General features: G+C 31.3%; 1 protein-coding gene across 1 annotated transcript in view; it reads left to right on the forward strand.

The window, feature by feature from the left end:
• The first annotated feature begins 5,994 nt into the window (after positions 1-5,994).
• The window catches only part of LOC140441426 (histone-lysine N-methyltransferase PRDM16-like), a 255,744-nt gene continuing 243,284 nt past the window's right edge, over positions 5,995-18,454 (forward strand). Inside the window, 1 exon segment of the mRNA XM_072532155.1 lies at positions 5,995-6,340. The gene's annotated coding sequence lies outside the window, so the exon portion shown is untranslated.

Below are 18,454 nucleotides of genomic sequence, written 5' to 3' on the forward strand. Positions count from 1 at the left end.
TCATGCCGCGTTGTACTGCGGAGGCCATATTTATATTTTCTACCCCCCGCCAACCCCTAGTGTTGGCGAAACGTCGAAAGAACTAATCTCAGAAGTCAACGGCCTAACAGCCCGAACAAACAGTTTAACAAGTTAGACGATGGCCGTGAAAGCCTAACGCATTATATGTCTTGTCTTGTCTCTCATCCTTTTCTATTCTGCAAGAATACTTCCAACATTCGCCTATCCATCACGCTCTCTGGGCCATCGCTAATTTATTCATGTTATCACTGGTATGACGCATTGTTCAAAAAGTTTTGTATTAAGGTTTTGCGGATATTTATAATTCGGTAACATATAAGCTAGTTTTTAAAATATTGTCCATGCTAATCTTGTTCGGCGTTATATCTCCATAGTTTGTCCCAAATATATGTAGCCCATAACGGCTTCTGGCTAGCTCCAAATGGTAAATATATCAATCAAATAGACCATGTACTTATCCAAGGAGAATATAAGAAGATACAAAATACAGATACAAGGTCTTACAGAGGAGCAGATGCTGATAGCGATCATTTCCTAGTAATTGCAAAACTTATCCAATTATTTGAAAGAAAAATATAAGCAACTTTAAATACACAATAGCTAAGAAGAAGAAAAATTTAGAAAAAAATTTGCAGACGAAATTGTAAAACACAACCTGTATGTAACAAAAGGCAGTATGAATGCAACTTGGAGAAATATAAAAAAGGTTTGAATCATCGATAAAAACTGTAATTTCAAAAAAAAACAAAAAGATGTAAAACTAAGTGGTTCGATACCAAATTTAAGAAAGCTATTAATAATAGAAACGTAAAAGAAAAAATGCTACAGACAGGAAGTAAGAGGATAAGATTAAATATAAAATAAAAAGAAGAACGAAAAAAAACACCTGTAGATCAAGAAGACGAAAGTTAATTAAGAAAAATATAGAGAAAATAGAAACGCGATTTATACAGAAAAAAAAGAATGAATTTTTTCAAGCAGTTCGAAATATCAGCAATGGTACAGGGAAAACCCTTTTTATAAAATTAGATTGGGAAGGTAAAACGATAAAAAAGATAAACGATAAATAAGATAATCATTCATCCACCATCTCTAAGGGAAATAGAAAAGAGATAAAATATTTAAAAATACGGTAAAAAATGGAATAATACCAAAAATTATTAAAAATGCAGGAGAAACATTAGCAGAAGTTTTGCATGAACTAAAAGTTATACGTAAAAGGGGAGAAAATGCCTACGTAATGGAAAGATCACTCTTAATATCAGTATAAAAAAGGGAATAAGCAAGACTGCTCAAACTATATTGGAATAGGCTTGCTGGATGCGGTATAAAAAATTTGCAATATATTAGTAAGTTGAAATAATAAAGCCTATCTCATTTTACATGATTCTTTTTGGATTTTACGATGTCTACTTTCTTTTGGGTTTCTTATCAAAAGAGAAAAACAAGTCATTCATTGCAAACAAAGTGTTTTTTCTTCCGCAAAATTTACTAATATTTCTCCTCTATTGTGTTTCGTTTGCCATATCCAAATGGGCTCATAATATTGGTACACAATTTAAAAATAACACTTACAAACACATTCATTAATATTCATAAAAAAAAGAAAAAAGATTTAGCATGCACTATAAAAATAATTCGAAAAATTAGGAATTTGGACAAAAAAAAATGATTTGGAAAGAATTATCCCTTAAATGTATTTAACCCTTTAACGCTCACACTGTTCTAATAGCGGAATGTTTAGTGGCTAAATAAGTAGCCACCCATGTTAAGGTTGAAATCGACTTTGATAATTGTCCGAAAATGAACTCTATTAGCAATGACAGTATGCTTAAACGTTTGAAGTCCACATTTATTCCACTTGCCTACATCGTGATTTGTAAATGTTGTTGAAGGAAATGTTGTTATTATTAGAAAATAATATGAGCATTCAGAGCATTTTTAGTAGCTAAAAATGTAGCCAGTAAGCGTTAAAGGGTTAAGTGATAGCACAAAGTAAAATTAGTCATTCTTAATGGAGATCTTAATGGAAGAATAGGAAATAACAACCAAAAAATAGGCAAAATAAAACAACAATTTACGTAGACACAATAAATCTTAACGAAAAACCCCAACATAAGTACACTTGCCAACACATACATGGCCAATAGTCAACGATAGATTTTTTCTTATTGTAATTCCTTTTATCGAAGGTTGGTTATTATCACAGCTATTCTTACTTTATTTTCAGCTGCTCCTAAGAGGTCTGTTGAGCTGCAATTATATCATAATCGAAGGTTTCTCAGTCAGAAAATCGTCCTTTGCTCAACGTTTCTCTTATCTTTGATATTTCCTTGTATGATAAGTCTTATCATTTAATTCGTCAAATGTCTAGTAATATGACTTAAGTATTTCACTGCCCTCGGTTTAATTGTTTTAATGACTTCAAACTTTTTTTATAATCGCATTAGCACTTCGGCTCTAGTAACTATTTCAATCCACAGTCTGTTGAGCATCCGTCTATAGCAACTCATCGCAAATGCTCCTAACTTCTTTATTTGTTCTATCCTTAATGTCCAATTTTTCAACATTCCATGAAAAAAGTAGGTAAAACGTAAGATTTTTATGGTTTTTTTCTCAATTTTATACTAAGATCCCGATTAGTAAGAATCTTTTGCATCTTCACAAAAGCTTGCCTCGCAATTTCAATACGTATTCTTATTTCTCAACTTTGCGTTGTATTTATGTATCTTTTTTAACTTTCCTTTTTTTACTTCATTCATTTTTGTATTAATTTGTTGTTTTAGTTTCTGATATGCCGTTTTTATTTTTGTAATATAGTATGTTAATTTTTTTCAATTTTACTTGCATTACTCTTATTAGAGGGTTATGGTCTCAGTAAACGCCTGCTCTGGTATATGCTTCTAAAACATTATTTGGGTCTTTTTATTTATTTGGCAATAATATATAGTAAATCTGGTTTCTTATAATATGATCTTTGTTATCCTCATGTGCATAATTTTTTGTCAGGTAATTGAAACATTGTATTAATAATTACCAAATTTTTAGTCTGGCAGACATCGAAAAGTCTATCCACTCTTTAATTTCTCTTATCCAAGCCAAATTCCACATCCTTTTCAACCTTGGCATTAATGTAGTTCATTACTAGCGTGATATTGTTTTTAATCGAGCATAGGACTGTGTCTAAGGGTATATAAAAATGTACACTCTCAGTTTCATCTTTGTCTGCTGCGGGTGCATCTACTAGATTTAGAACATTAATTTTCACATTACGAAAAAGCTTTTCAATAAACAGTATGCTGAGGCAGTACATGTAACAAATGACCGCGACAGTGATCAGTAAGCTCAATAATGAATCACAACACATCTGATAAGATGTTAATAACTATGATGATGACTAATATTCGTTTAATTTTCGATTAAGTTTTCGATACAAGATATAAAACAGTTGTGATTTTAAAAGGAAAGATAGTTTACAGTAGTGCCTTTGTATATCCGCTTATACGTATTTCATCCTAAAAGGAATCTTCGGAGCGGCTATTTACAGATGCTCTGAACGTGAAAACAATCTTTCCTGTCGTAAAGGAAGCAACACTAAAATGGCTTCGGTATGGATGCAATAGCGACATCTGATAATAAATCTCGAAACTCGAAATCCAAAGATTTCTAATTGTCGAAACCAAATTCAGATTTCTGCTTTAATCTGTACATTCTAAGAATTGCAAGGCAAAACAGACGTTGATAAAGATGTAATTAGAGAAATGGGGAATCTAAAATTGCATTACACAACATATCTTCTCAACTAAGCAAAAATCCTCGGCGAATTGCTTTCTAGTACTCATAAAGATACATATTGATAAGAAACAGAAGGAAGACGTATTTTACAAACGTAAAACTAGACCAAGAGCTGAATGTGGATCCGATCATAAATTGTTATGGGCTTGCTTCAAGATGAAGCTAAAAAGAACAATGCCGTACTAAAATAAAAACAGGCTGGAGATTTCAAATCCGAAAACATTTAGAGATGCATTAAAGGATCTAGTATATTCATCACACAAGACAACCCAGAAGAAATGGGGAAAGGTTTTAGATATGCCATAGAAACCTCTGTAGAAAGAACCAGAACCGAAAAAAAGGTCATCAAGAGAAAACACTGGATGACAAACAGAACGCTGCAACTTCTCGAAGAGCGAAGGGGAATTAAATCTCTCATATATCAAAACAACAGCAACAAAAACGAATTAGCAAGGATAAAAATAAATATATAAATAAAGAATGCGAAGAACTAGAGAGACATGCAAACCGGTATGAATCCCATGAGCTATATAACAAAGTCCGATATCTATCCAGGGAATTTAAACTAATCACACAAACAGTAATGGATCAAAGCCAAAGTATAATAAATGACGAGAAAGGGATTGCGGAGGTATGGAGAAAATATTATCAAAGTCTATATACAGATGATCCCAGAATGCAAATCACGACGAGTTCACTGCAGAGAAAGAACCAAACATTCTGAAGTCAGAGGTAGAAAAAGCAATCAAAAAGTTAAAAAATAAAAAATCTCCTGCTGCAGACCAGATTACCGCAGAAGTTTTAAAAGAGACTGGAGATGTTGGAGTAAATGTGATGCATATGATCTGCAAAAAGATTTGGGAAACCGAAGAGTGGCCCAACGACTGGACAACATCCACTTTTATCCCTATATTCAAATAAGGAACTCCGCTAGATTGCAGCAACTACAGAACGGTAACCCTAATACCCCATGCAAGCAAGGTTTTACTTCATGTAATACATGAAAGACTAAAAGCTTTTTTATTGCCTCAGATATCAGAAGAACAAGCGAGATTTGTCCCAGGAAAAGGCACAAGAGAACACATCCTTAATGTCAGACAGCTAATCGAACAAACTAGTGAATTCAATACTCCTATGCTTATGTGCTTTGTGGATTACACAAAGGCCTTCGATAAAGTCAAATGACAGCAGCTATGGTGCATACCCCACCACTTTATTCAACTAATTAGAAGTCTATATGAAAATAATAAGTGCACAGTAAAAATAAACAACACCCATTCCGATCATTTCAGAACAGGGGCAGGTGTCAGTATTTTTCTGTTTTTATATAATATTGTACATTAATCACCACCGATAATATACTTTTCAGAGATTGAATGTGAATTGAAATTTTGACCTCTACGTTAAGTACTTGAGTTACTCCCCACCTGATGAATTCCTCTGGCATTTGGTCCAAGCTTTTAGTGCGTTAAACACCTTAAATATTTACCTTACAGGGAACAATAATTATTCTTACGGATCATAACAACCATACGAGTTGTTCAAACAAGAAATAATTCCAATCCGAAAGACGAATAATGCATAATTTCTATTCTGGCCGTAGAAGCCTCCAATTTATATAATAATAATTTTTTAGACCTCTACATTAAAAATATGGTATGCCCTCACTAATAATTGCTATTTTGATATACTAAATTTTATGACAATACACTTCATGTTAATTTAACTTTACTATTATACAACTTAAGAGAATTTGGTTTAGGTATGAAAAAACAAATCAACGAAATACAGAAATATATTGTGATCCTAAAATTACAAAAAAATCTTGATTTTCTTCGTGAAAAAAATCTAGTCAGTATTTGTTGTTTGATTCTGTAATTTACTTTGTATTCTATAATGATTTTTTGATAATGTCAATAAAAACATTTGATTGAATTTAGTAAATCACCCTGTATAGTTTACAATTAACAAGGAACTGACTGACGACCACTCAATTAGAGCCGTCACCTTTACAAAGGTAACTCACAAAACCAAAACCATATCAAGTGAACCCATCCGACAAAACACTTTCGATCTCAAGGCGGTAAACTAGAGCAGTGTCTTGTTATAGTTTGTAAGATTACGAACGCACTGGTCCAGTGCTCTCTTACAAGCAGAAGGGAGAGCACGGCAGTCATCATTGTGCTTTAACACACGTGTGCCAAAAACTTTACGTGCAATCCAAAATAGGACCGAAAAACTGTGACTTTTAGTGCCTGACACGTGTTTGGAGTTTCTCTCTTGATCTGTCATTCAAATTTTGTGTATTGTGATTTGAAACAAACTGAAATCGTACTTGATAATCTAAATTTAAAATTGTCACAAATAACTAATGAATTTTTATTAAAAGTCGTGTACAGCTGATCAGTGAACTTATTTCTTTTATTTTGGTGGACTTTAAGTTATTGCTGACAGAACTTTTTAACAATTGCTCAAGATTTGGTGTATCGCAGTTCATCTTTATTTCATCAACATTTTTGTAAAGGTACGTATATTTTAACTTCATCCCTTATTTTAATAGCTTTACTAACAGCTGAAGATAAAAATTTGAATATTTGTGTATTTCAAGTTCAATTTATGAATTTTACTCGATGTTTCTGTTCCGATCTAACATTCAAGTCTCTCGGTTACTTCTAGTTTTGAAAAAAGACAGATCTACCAAGATAGAGTTTTATGTACATTTTAAGTTTATGAAAAATCTATTCTTCGTAGGGCCTTATGTATGTGTAGGATTTAATGTATTTGTTATAATTTTGTTTAATAAGAAAAATATGAGATTTTTATGTTTGTTGATTTAGTTCACTTATTATTAATTTTAGTAACTATTAGTTGACTTTAAATAAGAATTTAGGTAATTATAAATCTTGTAAGTAGTGGTAACACTGTAAAGAATTATTTATGTTTACTTACAAAATTTACTTGACTCTGGGTTTTCGTTCTAATACCCCATTCTTAGAAATAAATATTCTTAAACACAAAAATGATTTAAATATAGGAAAACAAAACTCTTTGAAATATAAGTATAAGATGTATTAAAATATATAAATAATATTTACTATCTTAAAATAGAAAATTAAAAAAATATATATAAATAATTGTCTAATTAAGCGTTTAAAGGACGATTTCCTAAAATTACGTAACCATAAAGATCGCTCAAGGGCTATTCAAAATTTTTTAGCAAAAAATTATGGCTTCTATTTGAGTACGAATATTTATAAATTAAAAACTATTTTCGATAGAATAGTAATAATATAATGGGGGGATTCTTCAGATTTACTTAAATATGGTTCTTTAAAGTAATTATTCCGAAAAAGTTACAACTAGAATTTTTTTTTTTCAAAAAAAACCTGGTACCCATTGCCTTTTTTAATACTTAATTGTTTAAAAACAGTGTAATTTTAAAGAAGTGTTTAAGAATTTTGTAAAATTTTGGTAATATCAGTTGAGTAATAGTTTTTGGAATTCGATTTATGAATGAAGGTAGCTACTGAAGGATGTTATATTGAAAATTTGAAATAACATTTAAAAGAGAGTAGTTACTTTCATACGTTAACTTACCAATTATGTTTTTAATTCAACAAATAAATTTAATAGAAATTAGCTGCTTCCAAAAACATTTCCCATCAGCTTATAAAGGGTTGTGATACTTAATGTGGCTTAAACTTTTGTGGCACTTAATATTGGCTTATGTACAAGATGAAACTGTGTTCTTATTTTCTTTCTTCTTCTTTAAGTGCCGTCTACCGATAGGAGGTTGGATATCATCATCACTATCTTTACTCTATCTACTGCTGCTCTGAAGAGTTCTGTAGATCTGCATTTAAACCAGTCCCTTAAATTCTTCAACCATGACACTCTTCTTCTTCCTATTCTCCTTCCTCCTCTTATCTTCCCCTGTATTATCAGCCTTAGCAGTTCGTATCGCTGTCCCCTCATTACGTGTCCCAGATATTGTAACTTTCTTATTTTTATTATGTTTATTATTTCTCATTCTTTGCCCATTTCTCGCAATACTTCCGCGTTAGTTTTCTTCTGTATCCATGCTATTCTAAGCATCCTCCTGTAACACCACATTTCAAAGGACTGTAACTTGTTTATGTGTTTTTGCTTTAATGTACAGCTTTCAGGTCCATATTGCAGTATCGAAAAAACGCCTTTCTTGCTATTTCTATCCTGCTCTTATTTCGGTTGTTTGATCATTATTGTCTGAAATCCAGGTTCCTAGGTATTTGTATTTATCAACCCTTTCTATTGGTACATTTCCCAAATCTATTTTTGTTGGTATATTTGTTTTCTTTGTTATTATCATGTATTTGGTCTTTTTTATATTCATTTTTAGTCCATATTTTCCACAGAAACTTTTTGTTTTGTTTAGCAGTAATTGGAGTTTTTCAGTAGAGCTTGCCATAATCACGGTGTCATCTGCATATCTTATGTTGTTAATATATCTTCCGTTAATTATTATTCCTTCACTTTGAGATAGTAATGCTTCTTCAAAAATGGCTTTACTATAGACATTAAATAGTAATGGGGACATAATACATCCCTACCTAACTCCTCTCCTAATTTCAATTTCTGGACTAAGTTCGTTATCTATTATGATTTGTGCTCTTTGATTCCAGTAGAGGTTTATTATTATTCGTAAGTCCCTATGATCTATTTTTTTTGTCTTTAGAATTTGGACTAATTTTTCATGTCTTACTTTGTCAAATGCTTTTTCAAAATCAACGTAAAAAACATGCACATCAATATCCATAGTCATGCATCTTTGAGCTAACACATTAAAAGCAAATAACGCTTATCTGGTTCCTAGTCCATTTCTGAACTCGAACTGGGTTCAGAAACTCTTATTTCATACTCAATCCTATTCAATTTAATAAACAAATACCTTGTATTAAATTGAGATAAAATATTTTCAAAATTTGTTTCGATGGCTGCATTTATGTCTGTGTGATTCGTCGTTCACAACTAATCTTTCACAAATCGCGCACTATGGTACTAAGAATATGCTTTAGCTCTTTCATCAGCCCTTTTTAGGTCATCACCAAATGCTGTTATTTTGGCAAAGCTCCAAAATCTCCTCTAAATATTAGAAGGAATATCCTGTTTAATCAATTTTTGATCATAACCATAGGTTACTACTCTTCAGAACTATTTGATAAATATTTAAAATATAAATTATTTTACTGTTTAACATCAAATTTTCAATGGAGGATTAAACTTTTACCTTCGCTTACCAATGTTTTGTCAAAATCAATACCTTTAGGATGAACAGTAAATAAATATTTCTCGATATGACCCCTCTATTAATGAAATTTTCACTAATATAGTCAATCAACTAACTTTTAATATTGGCGAAGAAACGCAACAGTGCGTCCAATTATCCTTTTGGAAGAATTACAATCATTTCTTTACAGATCGTTCAAAAAAACGTAGTATTGCGCGCTTACTATGTTGGTATGGAGAAATGGCAATATTGAAAACTAGCAAGTTTGTCATAATTTTTTTCTGTATAATTATACACTATTAACAGTGCTCTAACTTATAAATATACGCTTAAACATCACTTTGGATGTACTAAACAAATTATATATAAATATATATATATATATATATATATATATATATATATATATATATATACCAATATTAAACCTAGAGCTAAGATTAGAGCTAAGCTATTACAAGAATTAATATTAAACTTAACAGTCTTCCGGGTTGAATCAAGTCGATTATCATTGCGCTGAGCTTTCATCATTTTTGATATCTTCTTTAGGGCTTCTTCTATGCTGTGATACATAGTTTAATTAAATGCCTATTTTGGCCAACATTCTCCTGCCATTCTAATGACGTGCCTATTTCACAATAGCTGCTTTGTTTCTATCCTGTCTACTCGGTTTGTCCTTCGCCATACTTTTTTCTTCATTTCTAATATGCTCGATCCTCGATAGTCGGTATGCTCTATTCTCTATGTTCCTTCTACTCAACTTGACAATCTGATTAAGTCATCCAGGTGCTCATTTTTTTCGTCCTTAGGAGGGAGGTTTATGTGTACTTCTGGTTCCTTCAGTTTAAGCAGCGTCGTACCATCGAGATGTAAACTAGGCTAAATATCTCAGAGTTCTTCAACGTATAGTATTTATATATTTATATGTGTTACATAATTGAGTTACCAGAATTTGTGATAAACATATCGTTTGTGATATGTCAATGAGATTTTTTTTATTTAATGCTATAATAAATTGAAGTCTCTCAAGAATTTCTCTCAAAGTATCATTGAATAATTTTACTTTTTTATCTGGATTATTTTTATTCAACAATTTTGATTTTTCTGACAAAGAAATATTTGTGGAAATGCTGATTGATGTGAATAACACATCAATCAGCATTTTAAATTTTAAATTAATGTCCAATTTATATTGTCCATTGTATGTATAAAAAATTAAAGTGTTAAGCCATAATTGTGGTGTTACACGTAAAAATGTTTAACCAAGTTGGTGTTTGTAGGTTATGTTTTTCAAAATTGACGGTTGATTCACTTAGCGTCGATCTTATAGGCAATAGCCTTCTTTTAGTTAACAAAAAATCTGAGGGTGGTGTTTTTACCTTCGGAATATCAAATTCTGACTATTTTGTGTGTTTTATTGTTTTATTCATTGTATAAAGTGTGTTTAAGTTGTTTGTGTATTGTGTATTGCATATGTATTATGTATAATTGTAGATAATGTCTGCGACTTCCTGTAATCCGCTATTGTTGGTATGTACTTGTTTTTTACTTCTTCTTTTATTATTGACAACCAAAACATGCTACATTCTGATGGATTTGCTGTACATTTTTCTCTATTCAGTAGTTGAGAGCTGCTTTTTTGGTTTTTTCTTAACATTTAACTGATTCAACATAATATTTAACTTGGACATATAATAGTCTCCCGTTTGGGCATGCCACACGAAAACATTTTCAAAATAACGTTAATGATTTTTAACCTTTTTTACCTAAAGACATACCAAAACAACAAAAATAAAATGATATAGAGACACAACGCATATATCAGGATGTTAAAACTTACTATGACCTTTGTTTTTTTTTTATTAGGCTATTCATTAGTAATTTGACATTATGGTATGCTGTATATCCAAAGTTTTTTATCTTCGGTAATCTTTGTACCTCCAATCTCTGTTACTTATATCAATTATGGTACTTATATAGTCGATATTTATATATGTAGTAATTTTAAATCGTTAATATATATTTTACGATAGCAATATTTACTTCTAAAACTACTTAAACTTTATTTATTATAAATGGTGAAATAAATGTTTTGACATTTACTACACATATAAACCGGCAACTTTAATTTTTATAGTGTTAATTTTTATTTTATATAATTAATGTAACATTTTTTTTATTTATTTACTATTATTTAAAATATCACTCAATAAATAAAGTAATTAGTGACAGTAAAGTGCAACTCATACCGTAAGAAAAAGATCCTGTAGCGAGTACCCTCTATCAATGATATAATGTACAATTTAAAGGTCTTCATGATCTTTTCTATTTTGTTTTATCGATTAGTTAAGCTTTTCTTCGTCAGGTAGGTTTTTCCTAAGTGTTTTTTTAGGGGGAATACTTAGATGAACAAATTAATCTGCAAATTTCATTAAAAACGCCACAAAAAATAAAAGATTAAACAAAAAATACTAGAGAAAAGGCAGGTTCGAAAAAAATGGCAGATATCGAGTTGCTCAAGCGATAAAATAAAACTAAACTGAACTACCAAGGATCTAACAAAGTTACTAAATAACAACAAAAATAAAGGTATCGAGGATTACTCTTGCAGCCTCTGAAGATACAAACTACTCACTTTGGAAGGAAACAAAAAAGCTAAAACAACCACAACAATATTGTCCTCCAATAAGAGACGCAGATAATTATATAATACATGTATAATTTCGAAGAAGCCTTGCTTCAACTGGACTTATCGATTAAAAACTTTACGCTTACCGAAATGAGCAATATAATTATGAAAAACAACAAGTCCCATGGTTTGATCTGATAACAGGCAAGCTTTAGCAAGAATGTACAATAAAAGTGTAGAAATATCTGCAGCGCATTTTCAACGCATCACCAGAACAGGCTAGTTTCTGAGTCAATGGAAAAAATTACAGATTATCCTGAGACCAAAACCTAAAAAAAATCAGAAGACCTAAAATCTCATAGATCTAGTATAAATTTGCTGCCGATTCTATTAAAGGTATTCAAAAAGCTTCTTTGAATAATATTAATTCCAATCTAAACTTATTCCGGATCACCAATTCGGCCTCAAGTGAAAGCATGCGACAATCGAGAAGGTCTATGGAATAGTAAAAAAATCTCCTATGGGCTTGAAAGTAAATCCTACCTCCCAGCAACCTTCTTAGACATCATTCAAGGCTTCAATAAGGTTTAGAATGAAGATATATTTTATAAGATAAAGAAACAATTGCCAATATCCGTTTTCCCACTTCTAAAATCCTAACTATCATATAGACATTTCCTGGTAAAGCCGCACGATGAATACACTCTGCTATTTTATTCCTAATGTTCACTGCAAACCTTTCATCCAGCAGTAACACAGAAGTTGCTACTTTTGCAAATGACACTGCAATAATGTCCATGGACTCTACTCCCATAAAAGCATCAGAAAATTCACAAAAAAACCTAAGTAAAATAGAAACTAGACTTAAAAAAATGGCGAATTAGAATAAATGAAACTAAGTCAACACATGTTACCTTTACAATGAAACGAGGCGAATGTCCTCCAGTCACACAGCAATTAAGTAAGGCAAATAACACAAAATACTTGGTATCCATATTGACAAATGGCTAATCTGGCAGAAGCACATCTTTACTAAAAGAAAACAAGTTGGCAATAAATTTAGAAATAGGTACTGGTTGATTGGTCCAAACTCTAAATTAACATTGAATAATAAACTGCTTACATCCAAGGTCATCCTCAAGCCCATATGAAGATATGGTATTTGCTAAGGGGCACCGATAGCAGTTCTTATCTTGCAATCCTTCAATACTTCCACCAGAATAAAGTGTTAAGATCTATAGTAAATGCTCCATGGTATGTTACATCCTCCCCTACAGAAAAAAATGGATGTGCCGTTAATAAAAAAAAAGATAGCATGATCCCTATATGATACATAATCACAAACTTCATCATTTGTTACATATGAAAAATTATCGTTTACCTGAAATACCTCATTTATTCTCCTGTTTATTTAAGAGAGCATAATATGATGTACGTAGTTAAGACCTACTTCTAGCCCTACTAGCATAACTTCATATGAAAGTGATATACAAAAAATATGTTCTCTTGCAGATCACAATTTATTATTTTACAAATCTTGCAGCTAATACATCCCTGATAAGTAAAAATGCTTATATGATATAATAAATTTCAAATATTATACTAAAAAAGGGCGTCTTGTTCTTGACCTATCGTTCAAATTTTATGATCTGTAATATTGAATAATCGCACATCCTACTTGGTGATTTATATATTAAAATTGGTTTGAACACCTACCTGATGCATTCTTTATAAATGCCATGCAACATTTATATTAAGAAATTTCATGTTTGTTTTTATTCACAAATGAAAGTACTGTATAAAAACTGTAAAAAATGTTTTCGTATAAATTGTTTCATTTTATTTATTGCCAAGTTGCATTTTATTTAATTATGTTTTATATACATATATATATATATATATATATATATATATATATATATATATATATATATATATATATATATATATATATATATTGTTATGATATGTAAAATCGAGAAAAATATTGGTTTGTTTAAAAATATTTCAAAATTCAATAACATTAAAATAATTCAGATAAGTAGGATAATATCCAACAAACATTTCGAAGAAGGAGAGTTATTAATTTCTTAAATTACCTGTACTAAACACAAAGTAAGCTTTGCATAAATTATTTCTTTGTTATACTTGAGTGACCCGCATAATTTTAAGTGAAAACAAAAAGACAATTGAACGGGGTTTTCCAAAATACATTAATGCAGTGATTAGAGACAAATAGAAGAGATTTTAGAAAGAGGTTTTTGTTAGTTTTAAGAATTATAGAAAATATTATTTGTAAATAAGTTTTAGGAAATTTTATAATTATAGGTAAAAATTTGTTTGTTATCGAAATGAAAAAATGGGGGAATTGTGACGAGTTTTGATTGGCGGAGATTGAAAAAGGTGGGATAAGTATGTAGGAAAAAGTTTAGCGAGAGTGAGGAGAGAGAAAAGATAGAATCAGTTGGTTTTCCAAGTCTGTAAGAGGAACAGTGTTTGTTCTCTGGTGTGGTTCCCAAGAAGTAGCAAGCAGTAGTGTTGAATGTTAGTGAGTTTTTGTGGAGTTAGTGTATCTGACAGAAGCTGAAGCAGCAAAATATTGTAAGTCATATTTTCCTACTTATATTCCAAGAGTCACTGTTCAGGCCAACGAGAGATTCAGTTTATCGTAAAGAGAAGATATTCCAAGAGTCATTTTTCACTCGGGCCAACGAGAGATTCAGTTTATCGAGAGGAGAAAGGCTATCATAATTTGAATGATTGTTGCTTTTGAAGGAGATCATTAAGGACGATATACTTGCAACAATATGTTGTAAGATTGCTGATTACATAGGGAGCGGTTGAGAGGAGATAATACAGTCTACAAGGAACAAGGATTTGGACCACTCATCATCAGAGAGAGATATTTTTTGTTTTCTGAAGTTTTTTTTTTTCTTTTATTGATAACACAATTTTTACACGTAATTTAGAAAGGATATAAATATTTTGATTAGGAGAGTTAGAATAGTTTGGGATTTTGAGTTTTCAATTAATATTGTTTGTACCATTAATTTTGATTGTTCACGTACGGAGAACAAAATTTTGAGAATCCTTATATGAGATTTGTTTATTGAAAACTTTTGAGTGTGAATTATTTCATTTTTTTTTTTTCAATATATAGTGTTAGATCATATGTGTTTTTTATTATTCCGGTATTCTCTGGACCTTACCTTTCACATGTAATAGCATAGATATTGAAGCACGAATTTTAACCCTGAGATAAAAGAATTAAAAATTGTGATAGAGTCATAATCACATCATTTAAATAATTTTAATTAATCAAAAAAATTAATTAGCTAATTATTGCTTGGCGCACCAAGACTTTAAATATCACAATAACTGGCGCCCAACGTGGGGCTTGAAAATATCGCAGCTTTACATTTGAAGGAAGGGAAAGAGATCTGGAATAAGTACAGGTGATCCAGAGATAAAAACATATAACATTGAGGGAATTTGAATTTGAAAATATTTTGACAATTTTTCCAGGGAATATAAATTTGATTTATTGATTGATCGTAGTTAGTGGATATTTACTGCTATTGAATTATTTGATTTTATTTTCTTTACCAATCGTACATTTGATATTTATTTTGAATTATTTGAATTTTACTGATTGCATATTTGATATTTGTCGTGAAAATTTAATACATTTGGGGAGAAATATTGTCGTGTTCTGAAACATATAGAGTGTTGTAAAATTTCACATTTGGCGGGGACAAAAACAATAACAAAAAGTAACAACATGTCTGTCACAAGGAGACAAAGTAAAATGCAGGAAAGGAAGGAGGATAACAGAGAAGATGAAACAATTTTGGAAGAAGTATCGGATAATGAAGGAAATGTGACAATAGTTGAGGAGAGAAAAGAACTATCAGGAATAGATAAAATATTACAACGAATGCAACTCCAGTCACAAACAATGGCAGAAACAAAACAAACAATAGAGAAAAACCAAAATGAAACATCAAAGAAAATGGATAAAATGGATAGAAATCAACAAGAAACAAAACAAACAATGGAAGAAAACCAACGGGAAACAAGACAAGCAATAGAACTAAATAACAGGAATATAGAGCAGCGTTTGGAAAACTATGAACAGGAAATCAAAGGATGTGTTGAGGGGATAAAGAAAGAACTGATACAACAGATAGAAGAAATAACCCTAAAGAATGCAAAACAAGAGACAGAGATTAAAGATATCCAAAATACAATGAAGGAGATACAAAATTGCCAGAGAAAGGAACTAGAGATGCAGAGAGAAGAAATAGAAACTAAAATGAAGGATATTAAGACTGTCCAGAAAAAGGAATTAGAAAAATTAGAAACAAAATTTGAAAACGTTTTACAAGAAGACATGCGAGAAATAGAAAGAAAAATGGAGGAAATCAAAAAGGAACAAAATTCAGGGGAAAGAAGGGAAATGGTCATCCATGGAACAAGCGAGGCGAAAATACAATTTGGCGGGGATATTCGGAAAACACACCCAGTACCGTTTGTTAAAAATTTGAAAACCAAATTACAACATATTAGATATTTTGACGATTGCAAAGAAACAATTAGAAACCATTTGAAAGAAGGAGCAGCGTTATGGTATGAAAGCAAGGAAGATGAGTTTGAAAATTGGACAGATTTTGAAAATAAATTTCTCAACTATTTCTGGGGGAAAAATAAACAGAGAGAAATCAACCAAGAGCTACAGAATGGAAAATATCACGAAAAAATGGGAATATCTGAAGAAAGATATGCTTTGCAGATATATAACAATTCAAAATATCTAGAATACAAATATTCTACCGAACAGCTGGTAGAAATGATCAGCAGACATTTTGAGGAAACGTTGGAAGATCACGTGATTTTGAGAAACTATCAAGATATTGATAGTTTGTGCCAATTCCTTCAATTAAAAGAAGCGAAAAGAAAAGAAATGAGAAATAGAAGACAACATGACCAATATAATGGAGCGGAAAGAAGGTATTCATCAAATTATGACCAGAGAAACCGACATCCCAGATCAACAAATGAATATAGGCCGAGAAATTACAATAATTACAATAGACAACAAAATTACGATAACCGGAATGATACACAAAATAGAACAAATGAAAATCACAACAGGAATAGAGATGCACAAAATCCTCCGAATAGGAATACGAACGAACAAAGGGACGATAGAAATAATCAGAGATTCCAACGACAAATCAGAAGAGAGATGAATCATGTGGCAATAGAAAAGGAGGAAGAAGAAGTATTCAATGAATCCAGACAGGATTTTCAATAAGGCATCCACTAAACAAAAGTAATATACTCTCCGGTATATTTTGTCACCCGAGAGAGTTTATACAGTTGGCGGGAAACGAAAAACAAAATTCTAATTCCAGTCTAATTTTTTTAGATGCATTTATAAAACATAAAGCGATTAAAATTCTGATTGATTCTGGATCGGAAATTTCGTTAATCAATAAAAAACTAGTAAAAGAATTAAATATGGACAGATTTGTGTATAAGATTCCGAGGGTTGCTTTAGTGGGTGCAAATAATAAAAAATTGACGACAGTAAACGAAGGTTTAGGAGTACGGATCAGAGTGGGAGACCAATTCTATATTATGCAATGTGTGGTGATCGAAGATCTAAATCATGATATGATAGCGGGAATTGATGAATTGAGTGAAAAACATATCACCATCAATTTTTCGGAAAATCAACTGGAAATCAGAGCAGAACCAGACAACATAGAAGAAGAAAAGGAAACAGATAGGAGAAAATTTTCTGAAAGGATAAATGGACAAGAAAAACATAAAGAAATCAATATGACGGTAGAGGACAAATCGAAAGCTCAAGAAAAAAATCAATCCGAAGAGGAAAAGAGAATAAAAAAAAAGAAGAAGAGTTCGAAAAGAAAGCAGGAAAAAAAGGAAGCTATAAGCAGAAAAATGGAAGGAGCCGAAACATGGTGCTCGGAATACCAGATAGAAATTAAAGATAAAGAAAAAATAGAAGAAGAAATAACGGAAGAGGACAGAGAAGAAATGGCAATTATGGACGAGAATCCAGAATTTTGTGAAGAAGTAATACGGACAGTGAACACATGTGAACAAACTGAGGATGAAAGAAAAATAATATGTGGAGAAAACATGGAGAAGGAAATAGAGAAGATTTTAGAAAATTATGGAGATCTCATTAATGAAGAAAGCCGAGTGGCTAAAAATTATGAACATTCTTTTAAAGTTAAAAACTTAGAAAATTTTAAATCGAAAACATATCCAATCCCGTATAAATACAGGCAAAGCGTCGGACAGGAAATTGAAAATATGATCAAAGACAAGGTGATCGAAAGATGTGACTCTCCATATATCAACCCGATAGTATGCGTAAAAAAATCAAATGGTGATTTGCGATTATGTTTAGATGCAAGAAACATTAATTCGCACACAATCGCGCAATACGAAGCGCCTTTGAACATAGAAGCCATTTTTGGACGAATCACAGGATCACACATTTTCTCCAAAATCGATTTGAAACACAGTTTTTGGTTAATACCTTTGGCAGAAAAGTGTCGAAATTATACCGCTTTTTCTATCGACGGAGTGGTGTACCGATTTAGGGTAGTACCATTTGGACTACAAAGTGCATGCGCTGCTTTGGTTCGCGCATTACACACAATTTTAAATAGGCATGGAGAATTTGTTGTACATTACATAGATGA

This window comes from Diabrotica undecimpunctata, chromosome 1, assembly GCF_040954645.1.
Source record: "Diabrotica undecimpunctata isolate CICGRU chromosome 1, icDiaUnde3, whole genome shotgun sequence".
NCBI classification, from domain to species: Eukaryota; Metazoa; Arthropoda; class Insecta; order Coleoptera; family Chrysomelidae; genus Diabrotica; species Diabrotica undecimpunctata.